Genomic DNA, 12,010 nt, shown 5'->3' with positions numbered 1-12,010 from the left:
ATTTCATCACCATGGACAGCGCTATGAAATCTCGGCACACATTGGCCGTTTCTCAATACTCAAGTTAGCAAGTATGTACTTGCTTACTTGGGAAGTATATACTTGAGAAGTACGCTGGGAGTATATACTTGCCAAGTACGGGAGTACACAAGTATGTGGTTGTTTCTCAATACTCAAGTATGCAAGTATGTATGTATTGTTCTGCTGTTTGAATGGTGGCTGGCGCCAAGTGCTGCAGCCTCATTACTGCCACCTACGGTGTTGATAAATGAACATATGAAATACTTTTAATAAATGCATATATATGTTGTTATTATTTTTACATTTTAAATATTTAACTTCATTTCTTAATTTATTTCTATTAAAATATACAATATAAATAATATTATGTGGAAAATAGATATATTACAGCATTGTAGAGTAGTATATATATGTATATATATATGACGTGTACAAATATATACTACCCTACATATCTAATATTTACATATTATATTTAAATACAGATACAATGACCGTGCGACTAATATAAATCTAACATTCAAAGTTAAAATAAAAAAAAATAAAAATAATATACAAACTTTCAAACTGTCAAAACGTTTCCATTAAAATCAAAATAACACGTCAACAACAAATCTATGGATCACACCGAGCATCTAATGACAGCGACGTCTGAGCCAGCGGATCATATCATCAGGACAGGCCGAGGTAACGCTGCTCTGTGCCGGGCACAGTGAGCGCCGAGCGTCCGCAGAGGCGGAGCTGATCACCTCCGACAAACGTCGCTGCCAAACTATAAATATGTCATATCTTCATACACAAACCACATATTTGAATTCTAAAAGACTAATTTCTCACCTCAAATGATCTTAAAACTTTGTTCCGGGACAATTTCAGATTTATATTTCTATTATCTGCTGCTATGCTCCGCCGAAATGTATTCTGGGATACATGGCCATCCCAAGTACGCTTAAGTCACCTCCGATGCATACTTGGTAAACATGGGCGGAGCGAGAACACTTCCGGGTTTGAGAACCGTCCTCGCTGTTCGCTTACTTGAGAATTGGAACAGCACTTGGACTGAGGCTGATGACGTTTTCACAAGTACGGGAGTACGCAATTACACACAAGTACGCACAAGTATGGATATTGAGAAACAGCCAGTGACTAATAAAGTCATGTGCATGCTCAAGCTACAATACAATTTCAAATGCTTGTAATACAGCAGCTATTGTTTTCTTTTTTTTAAGATACAATCCACGTCGACACTGGGCGCAACACGCACCACTAAAACTGGAGACCATTATGGCTACATTGTTGAAATTAAAGAAACACACTCAGTGTAAACATAGCCAAAATCTTGAATTATATAATGAGGTCACCCTGTGACGCTTCCACACCGAGGCTCATTTCATCACCGTGGACAGTGCTATGAAATCACAGCACACATTGACAAATAAACTCATGCGCATGCTCAAGCTACAATACAATTTCAAATGCTTGTAATACTGCGGCTATTCTTTTCTTTTTTTCAAGATACAAGGAAGTGCGGTGCGGCGGTGCGCTGCGCACAATCCACGTCGACACTCGCGCAACACGCACCGCTAAAACTGGAGACCATTATGGCTACATTGTTGAAATGTATAATAATCATGTATAATAATGAATCTAGATATTATATTTTAGGATAACCAATGAAAATAAGTCTCTCAACCTTAGATAATATGTACACTTGTACAAATAGATTTTTATACGTGTGTTTGTTTTTATTCCCAGATTATTGTGAAATGGCTACAGTGAAACTCAGAATCATCCTCGGGGAGAAACGATTCCCAGAGACTGACCCTGCAAGATGGGCTTCCAGAGACTGTTGGTGAACTTGTTCAGAACATAAAGAGGGGTAGAGGAGCACTTCAGGCTGCAATTTATGGATACGGAGTTTGGCAGTGAATTTACCAACTTGACTTCAATGTCAGAGATCCAGGACAAAAGTACCTTAAAACTTGTCTTTGATTCAGCTGCCTCTGTCCTGCCTGGTGGTTCACCCCCTCCACCCTACTCCACTCCTGCCACATCAGGGTCTGGTAATGAGTCATCACTTTCATCTGGTAGCTTGTGTGATATTTACAGATATTTTGTCTTCACCTGAGTCCATCCCTTCAAGATCCTCTGGATGGCCTGTTGTTTTTTTTCTTCCTCGATTCCCATATGATTGTGAGCTGCAGCTGGACAGAGCCAATACTGCATTCAAAGAGAGCGGAACTTTATTGAATCCAGACATGAGACTTAAAACTGCCATTCTTGACAGTTTAGCTGAAGAAATTGTTAAATACAAAGTGTACCCCTCAGACAATGAGGTTGAAGAGGTTGCCGAAGCCCTTGTGTCATCACATCCATGTTTGAAAGAGCCAGGCTCTGCCACTGGATATGGTGGCTGGAAGGTGAGCTTAAAGTACAAACTTGCCAACTACAGGAGGAAGCTCAAGCGGCTTGGATGTCCAGAGGTGGAACTGAATTCCCTGACAAATAAACCTGTAGACAAATGCACTCCTGCTTATGGTGTAAAGAAGCCCAGAAGAGCCGAAGTAAATTACTGCCCCACCTACCCATCTGGTGAATCTGCAGAGACACTTGAAAAGATAAGAGAGAACCTGCTTTTAGACGTAAGGAAAAGGAACAATGAGGACACACTGGCAGCAATGATGGAGAAGACCTTTGCACACAGAAGGCAAGAAGTTATTCGTGATGCACCCTTAATTGCGGATTACAAAACCAGATGGCCAGCTCTCTTCTGTGTACGTGAGGTAGGTGAATAAATGCACAGTGCTCATTCACTTTAATTGAAATATGTTGTCTTCATTTAATATGTACAGTGTGATTTATATCAGCCAACAAAATGTGGGCAAGCCTTTGAAGTAACTCGTAAGCTGATTCAGGATTTGGTGATAGATGACAATTGTTGAACTAGTAGCTCATTTCAATGCTATGATAGTCAAATTTGCTTTTGTGTGCCCTTTTTTTTCCGTTTAAGCTAACTGCTGAATTCAAGAGGATTACAACCGTCAGTTTGCTGTCCAAGTTCTTCTCCGAGCTGGATGCTCACTCTTCGAAGTTGATGAGGGTGTCTGGCAAGAAAGGTGGTGTTCAAGGATGAAAGATTAGGAGCATCATGTTACCCATCACCCAGGTATGATAATAGAAAAAATGTGATACTGTCAAACCTGTACAGCTTTAATATTTTAAACTTAATGCATGACATTAAAGAGGAACGGTCAGAGGGTTGGAGAGAAATAAAACTAGATGTGGATAATGCACTTTTTTGAAGAAGGATCTGGTAAATATGAACCTTAGGCAGATGTGACGATGTCCACTGATGTTGCAATGGTAGTTACTGTTTCCTGGGACCACATGCTTTCATTTGACATTTCTTTTTTTTTGAAATTATCTTTTTATTCAGAAAGGCAAGTTTCCATCACATACAATAAAAATACAGCTATAGTCATTCAAGGTCAAAGGAAAGAATGATTCAGAAAATCCTGATGATTTTTTCCATATTGCCCTTCTGGAATTTACTTTTTCGGACCATTACTTATCTAGTTGAGAACAATAAACTCACAAAACAAAACTGGGGAGCGCACCATCTCAAAGAATTAAAACATCACTTAAAACAAGGTCAATTTCACACAAAGCACAAATACATTCAAATGAAATCAGATCTGATTGGTTTCACATACTCAGTCCATTTGGACCACATCTTATAAAATTTGTCTTTTTCAACTTTGAGAGAAAAAGAGATCTTCTCCATAATATAAATCCCATAGACAATTTCAATCCAATCATCAATGGTGGGTGGTTCTACTTTTAACCATTTCCTCGTAACGGATTTCTTACTGGCTGCCAACAGTATAGCCAGCAATTTTTTGTCTCTGTTGTTCCATGTTTCCAACATCAGATCGCCCAAATACATAGTTTCACATTTAAATGGGATATTTACATTAAATACATTTTTAATATGTTTGTGGATCTCTACCCAGTAAGATCTTATTATCTGACAGTCCCAAAAAATATGAAAATGATTAGCTCCATTTGACCCACAGTGTCTCCAACAAGCGTCCCCCTTGCCCTGATGTCTTCTCTGAATAGGTGTAATAAAAAATCTTGTGGTGTTTTTCCAGCAGAACTCCCGCCACGTGTTTGACCCAGTTGAGACCCATTGTAACTGGCATATATTCTCCCAGCTCTCCTGTGTGATCGTTCCTTTTACTTCTTTTTCCCATTTCTTTTTAATGTAATCTGTATTCTCCTGTTTAGCTAATTGTATGGCATTATATAACTTGGAGATAATTTTGTTGCCTGATCTGGGTTTAGTTAATGATAAAAATACCTCCATGAGCCCTGACTCACCTCTTCCTAACACCTCTTTAAGATTTTTATTAAAATAATGTCTCACTTGTAGATATCTAAAGAAATCATCCCTTCCTAGTCCATGATCCTTCTGTAGGTCTTCAAAACTCCGAAATGTCCCTTTGTGGACAAATGAATAATAGGTAGTTAAACCTTTTGAGATCCATATCTTAAATCTGGCATCAATTTTATTTGGTGCAAAGTCTGAATCATAGGCACACCACCTCATCATTTTAGATGCTTCTCCTAATCTACAAATTTTAACTATTTCCTGCCAGGGTTTCAGAAAGCTGCCAGTTATAGAGTCTTCTGGAATTTCCTGTCCTACTTGTAATCTGTTATCACATAGTAGGGCTGTTATTGGGATTCCCTTTATTACCGTGCCTTCTATTTCCTTCCATGCTGCAGAGTATGTTGGTGAACACAGACAAACTAAAGGTCTCAGTTGGGCTGCAAGATAATATTCCTGTAAGCAGGGAAGGCCCATTCCACCTTTTTCTTTTCTTAATTGCAGCGTCTTAAATTTAATTCTGGCCTTTTTCCCTTGCCATAAATACCTCGCTATTATTCTGTCCCATTCTAAGAACTGCTTAGACGGTATTTTGACTGGCAAACACTGAAAAAGGTACAGCATGCGTGGAAGAATATTCATCCTGATTGATTCTATCCGGGAGCTTAAACTGAAAAAGGGAATAACATTCCATCTACGTATGTCAGATTTTATTCTCGAACTTAATGGGCCGTAATTGATATCATACAATCTCGAAAAGTCTCTAGGCAGTGAGACCCCCAAATATTTGATGGACTCAGCATCCCATTTCCAATCATACCTGATCTTAATTGAAGATGGAGGATCATAATTAAATGTTAACACTTGAGTTTTGTTGATATTAATTTTATAACCAGAAATGAAACCAAATTCCTCTAGCAATTTCATCAGATTTGGGAGTGTCCGTGTAGGTTGTGATAAACTTATCAATAAATCGTCAGCAAATAAAGCCAGTTTTTGCTCCCCTGAAGTCATCGTTACCCCCTTTATATCGGATCTCTGCCTAATCAATTGACTCATGGGTTCTATAAACAAGGCAAAGAGGAGCGGCGACGCACAACACCCCTGTCTTGTTCCTCTTTCCAAAATGAATGAATCGGTTAGATCTCCATTGATTTTAATTCTCGCTGTTGGTTTGTTGTATAAAGCAGCAAATGTGTCAATTATAGTTGTATGGAAGCCAAATTTTGAAAGTACCTTATATAAGAATGACCACCTCACTGAATCGAATGCTTTCTCTGCGTCCAAACTCAATATCAGTGTCTCCAATCTTTTTTGTGTGACTTGTCTCATAACGTGCAGTGTTCTTCTGATGTTATCTTGGGTCTGCCTTTGTCTGACAAAGCCAGTCTGGTCCTTATGTATTAATAGTGGTAATATCAGTTCTATTCTTTTAGACAATATGGATGTGAATAATTTATAATCATTATTCAGAAGACTTACAGGGCGATAATTCCCACATTCTGATTTATCTTTCCCCTCCTTAGGAATCACTGAAATCGTCGCCTCCTTCCATGAGGGGGGGATGTTTTTGTTTTCCAAAACCCAATTGAACGTTTTTAATAATGTTGGAATTAGTTGATCTTGCATTGTTTTGTACCATTCTGTGGGAAAACCATCCGTCCCAGGAGACTTCCCCCCTTTCATCCTCCTGATTGCTAATTGAATTTCTTCTTTTGTTATTTTAGATATTAACTTTTCATTTTGATCATCAGTGATCTTCGGGAGATTTATCTGCGCCAGAAAGGTATCAATCTGGTTGTCGTTGCTTGCCTGAGGTTGGGAATATAATGTTTTATAGTAATTTCGAAAGCACTGCTTGATTTTCTCCGGACTAGTTTCTATGTGATTTGTTGCTGACTTTTTTATTTTATATATAGTTCTATCTGCTTGTTGTTTCTTTAACCTATATGAGAGAAGTTTCAGTGATTTTCCACCCACCTCATAGTATTGTTGCTTTGTAAAGAGAAGCTTTTTTTGAATTTCCTGAGTATTTATCTCATCTATTTCCTTTTTTAGTTTTTTAATCTTACATTTATCGTCAGTTTTAAGAGACTTTGCATGTTCTATCTGTACTCTCTTCAAGTCCTCTTCTAAGTTTTTAAGTTTTTGTTCCTTAATTTTCTTCTCATATGAGCAGATGGCTATTATTTTACCCCTAATCACCGCTTTTAAAGCATCCCAGAGGATAGGTGGAGTCACCTCATCATTATCGTTATTCTCCAAATACAACTGAATTTCACCTATCAACTTATCCTTAATAATTGGGTTATTCAGAATGTTTGAGTTCAGTCTCCAGAGAGTGGACTTCTTATTATTATTATTCAGATGGAGTGACATATAAACGGGACCATGGTCCGAAATGGTACTGGGTCCTATTTCACAGTTGTCCACCATAAAAATATCTCCTTTAAGCATGAAAAAGTAATCGATTCGTGAGTAGACGTTGTGGGCGTGTGAGTAATGGGAATAGTCTCGGCTTGTCGGGTTCAACTCTCTCCATACGTCCACAATCCCCACTTCCTGCAACCAAGTGTTTAATCTTCTGCTATTGGCATTTGCGTCAGATTTCCCGTGAGATGAGTCAACTTTCGGATTTAATCGGATGTTAAAATCTCCTCCACATATTAAAATCCCTTGACTTTTTGTTGTCATTAGATCAACTATATGTTTGTAGAAAAACCAGCCACTACCCGGAGGAACATACACGTTAAGGAGACTTATCACTATTCCTTCTATTTTACCTGTAACCATAACAAATCTGCCTTCGTTATCTTTGAGTTCTGATATGTGTTCGTAGTTTACAGCACTAGATATCAGAGTCGCCACCCCTCTCCGCTTCCCCGACCCATGGGAAGAAAAGAAAACATGTTTAAATCCTGATTTATTCAATTTAGCATGTTCAGAGTCATTGAGGTGAGACTCCTGTAAAAAAGCCACTTGGATTTTATCTTTCTTTAATTTTGAAAAGATCTTCCCTCTCTTAACTGGATTGAGTACTCCATTTATATTAAATGATGCTATTTTTAAAGACCTGTTTTGCATCTATGTGATTCCCCCATCATCTCACTGAAAAACCTGGTGCGCTTCCCCCTCCCTGCAAGAACCGGCAGGGAATGAACAACTAACACATTAATAAACATCTCACTAAACACAATTTGTCCGTGTGACTCCCTATATAGGGGTCTATTAACCTGACCCTGTTGAGCCTTCCAAGGTGGCTCGAAGGGAAAAGTCTCCCTCCTCAGTCTGGAGGAAGAGGCCCTTACCTGCGACAGTCGCATACAGGAAAAAAGAAGAGAGAAAAAACGAAAAACAAAAAAACCAAGGATCCCGAAAGAGCCAGTCTATTCAATAGTGGATCTCCACCAATTTCATAGTTGACTCCGCCGTCCTCGAGCTGTGGGTTAAATCCCTTATGTCCCGGAGGGGGCCGGTGATGGTCTTCTGAAGGCTCGAAGCTTTTCCTTGTAGCTAGAATCCCGCCCGGTTGTGCCCTTCATCGCTCGTCTGTCCACTCTCCTCCAGGACAGTCGTTGCACCTGCTCAATAAGCGTCTCCGGAGGTCTGGTGGTTGTCACGGTGTAGCCTCTTCTTAGCAGGTCCTCTGATGCCTCCTCTATAGTATCGTAGGTTCTGGTTCCGTCGTCATGTCTCACACGCAGCCTGGCAGGGAAGAGAGTTTGGAACTGAACTTTGTTTTCCTTCAACACTTTGCGTATCTCTGTATATTCTCTCCGTTTTTTAAGTATTAGAGGTGGATAGTCGTGGTCCAGGTTTATGTGGTTTTCTTGCCAGGTGAACCCCTTCTTTTGCCATGCTTTGCGTAGTAATGTCTCCTTGGTTTTAAAACTTAAAAACTTAATTATGATGGAGCGTGGCGGCGCATCCACCGGCGGCTGCGGTCCCACGGACCGATGAGCCCTTTCAATCTGCAGGTCGGGCATGTCTTCAGTTAGTTCGAGACCCTCACGGAGTAAATTTTCCACAAATGAGACCATCGATGCTGATTCCTTCTCGGACCCCTCCGGTACCCCGTATATCCTTATGTTCTCGCGTCTGGAGCGACTTTCCAGATCCAGCAGCTTGTCCTCCAGCTTGGTGTGCAGCTTTAGCATAGCCGTGATAACTTCCTCTGTATTTTGTATCCTCTCTTCTGCTTTCTCAATTCGCCCTTCCGCTTCGTCCAGTCTGATATTCACCTTCCCAATTTCTTCTTTTATTGTCTCCAATTGTACTTTATTCTCTTGGCGAAACCCTCTTAGTTCACTGAGAATCAGTTCCAAGTCGGCCATTTCTCCGTACCTCACCGCGTTATTTGCGAGTTTAAGCCTGTTCGCTGCTAATGTTGCTACGTCCCGACTTTCTCCCCCACCTGTCTTCGGACGTCGTTTATTTCTTAGTTAGTGGAGTTATGGATTATATCCCCTGTCTTATCGTTGTTTTCGTGGAAGTATTTATATGGTTTGTATGGGGAAATTTCTCTAATTACTCTGACTCAATCGGGAGCTCTCTCGCTATGCGGCCATCTTGACGGTGTTCCCACCAGAAGTCTCATTTGACATTTCTATGATTAATGATTTCTATGATTGAACATACAACCACTGCCCCATGGATATTGTGACTTCATATATCATAAAAAATGGTCAATAAAGATCATTACATTTGAAAGAAAGTTTAATTCAATGTTTTGTTTGTGAAATCTTCTCTACCTGTTGATTTATAGGTTATCTTTTTTCAAGGTTTTTATTTGCCATTTGTGCTTAAACAGACAGTCCAGGCACATTGGAAATCTTGTACGGGTTCTCCGAGTCAGTTGTAGAAGTGATTATGTCCTACATACTCAGACTGATGCCATTGATGTCAGAAGAGAGTGCATCATCAAAGCCCTGTGTGTGTACCTGAATGAAGAGCCCAAGAACCTTGTGAAAGAATACATGGTATGTAATTTAGTTTTTATTCACCAGTCCTACATATTAATTAATATAAATTTGATAAATGATAGCTGTTTTACTCTGTGTGTGTGTAAAATGGGACAACATATCTTTACATATATATCCTATATTTCCCCCTTATTTCTGTGAAGAACACAGATGGTCAAAGCATTGAAGCTGCAATCACGGAGACTACATTTGGAATCTTTGTCATTCGCAAGGAAGGCGAGGAGCCAGATGTTGGACCGGAAGATGTAGGTATTGTTCTGGAGGGTGTGGAAGTTCTGCATGAGTTGGGAAACATACCACTTGCTGTGGTGATGTTGTTCGCACTTGTTTATGCTCTTGACCTCAGCTACCCGCCAGAACTGGGATACACATTTGAAGCTTTCCAGAAGATCATCATGGAGCTTGATGGAAACGGACTCTCAAAAAGAAATCAAACACTGAAAACTCTACTTGCACGTTAGTCATCCTCAATAGAGTAAACTACAGATAGGGTTACTCTTATGGGAAGGTATTTGAAGCCATTAGAGAATTTACTAAAATCAGAAGCTGTGTTTTTGTTTTAATACTGCTGACTGTTTCTATTTTGGGGTTACACATTAAAATGGTTTGAAACAAAGGTAGGGTTAAAAAAAAGTGTTCTTTTCAAAAGGAAACTACTTTGACACTTGAGATATAAGTATGCACAATGCAGTATTTTCAGTTTGTTCTCAAACATTTTTCTTTGCACTCAGTTGCCAGGACCACTTTCTGCATATAGCTTTGTAACCAGCTTTGATTTGATTGTTTTTTTTAGTCAGAAAGCACTAAATATAAACACTTAATGTGAGTTGTTCAATGGTTTTGTCTAAGTGTATAGGAATGTATGTTGCAGATTTCTCAAAAGCCACTTGAGCTCTTTTCTTCGTGTTATTATTTTCCAAACTTGACACCAGCTGGGGGTATATAGGTTGACATTTGTTTATATTGCTGAATATGTATATTAATTGTTTATTTTCTGAATAAGTACTATTGTGTTCATTTTCATGTCTCTTGGGCTAAACCACTTCCACCTAACTTTGTGTTGTTGGCTCAGCACAATTAATTCATGTACTGCACTGTTTTAAAAAGTAGTTGTAACTACCATATTAAATTAAGTAACTCATAATCATATCATACATGTTTAAATGGCATTACAAAATTACATTAGTATGTTACATTTACCCTCACAAATCTAGTTGGACTGACCACTGGTAATTAAGTAACACTAATGCAAATGCATCATGTTGACCCATCATATTTACATTCAGGTCACTCAACAAAATTGTTTCTTGCTAAATTAAAGCATTTTATTTAGGTGGAAATTATTTCCATAATTTTATTATGTTCCGGGAACAAGTTATTTTTTTGAGTGAACTAACACAGAATAGCAACAATGACCACCAGTATATATATATATTAGTGTGTTATTTGACCCAGAGGACCCCCAGAACAATGCAACGTTTGTGGAATGTTTTAAATAAAGTTATGGTTAAAAAAAGTCAGTCACAGCGCACATGTTTTCAATAATAAGCCCCGCCCCAAAACATTTCAAGCTTTCACACCGGATTGGCTGACCGTTGTGCCAATATTTAAACTCCTGTGTTGACAGCTGCACCAGAGGGAGAGGAGATGCTGACAGATCACAGATGTAAGTTTGACGTTACTTTGTTTCCTCACTGACATCAGTCTTCTTCTCATCTCTTGTCTTTAATGAAACGATCACAGTCACCTGTTTGTGTCTCACTCTCTGTTTGCAGCATCAACGCAAACCTGCTGCACACACGGACTGGTATTCATGGACGGACTGAACTGGATTCGGTTTGCTGGTGTGAGTACAACAGAAACTCATCACAACCAAACAGAAACAAACACACTTAACACTTAAATGTAAGTGTACAATCAAACTTTAACACATTTTTTTAATCATATGACATTTAAACTAATATTTAGTTTGGAATGAGTATCACATAAAACCTGAAGTGGAACTCCACTGAATATTATCATTATTATTATTATTGTTACTGAGTTATGGCGAAAAAAAACCCATGTCAGTGTTTTGTAACCTAAGAAAACCAATGTGATGTAAGTAATTATTGAACAGTCTATTTATTAATTTAAATAATGAATGACACTTTAGTCATTTCTTAATGGTGTATTTATGTATTTAAATAGTTAATGACTGACTTCAGTAATTATTTAATGGTGTATTTATTAATATAAATCTGAAAAGGCTTGGGTTTCTAGTAACTAACTGGTGCTAACTAACTCAGCAGCCAGGAGTCACACTGTGAGTGGCTAATTGGAAGAATCAGTACAGGAGAGGAAAGTAGAGGAAACCAGGTGCATGTACAGTGAATTTGGTCAATATCGCTCCTTCAAACAAAGACTTATAGGGTGTACCCTCTATACAGTATTATATCTACCAGTTGACATATACACTCACTACCTCTTAACTGATGCGCGTTCCCGTCGGGGGCAGTCATTTTTCGGCAAGCGGTCTCTTTTCGGCACTACACCGGCCAGATTTGACAGGAAGCAACGTGGGCTCTATTGATTTCTAATCAGTTTGAACAATTTAGCAGCTTTGAATCAAATC

The 12,010-nt window shown here is 38.9% G+C and overlaps 1 long non-coding RNA gene across 1 annotated transcript; it reads left to right on the top strand.

The window, feature by feature from the left end:
• Window positions 1–9,201: 9,201 nt before the first annotated feature.
• LOC122769118 lies at window positions 9,202–11,062 on the top strand. Its single transcript, XR_006360407.1, has 3 exons — window positions 9,202–9,393; window positions 9,540–9,641; window positions 11,024–11,062. It is a non-coding gene; the product is annotated as an uncharacterized LOC122769118 (long non-coding RNA).
• Window positions 11,063–12,010: the final 948 nt, after the last annotated feature.

The sequence above is a fragment of the Solea senegalensis genome, linkage group LG5 (assembly GCF_019176455.1).
Source record: "Solea senegalensis isolate Sse05_10M linkage group LG5, IFAPA_SoseM_1, whole genome shotgun sequence".
NCBI classification, from domain to species: domain Eukaryota; kingdom Metazoa; phylum Chordata; class Actinopteri; order Pleuronectiformes; family Soleidae; genus Solea; species Solea senegalensis.
This window is presented reverse-complemented; position numbering and strand designations above follow the sequence as displayed.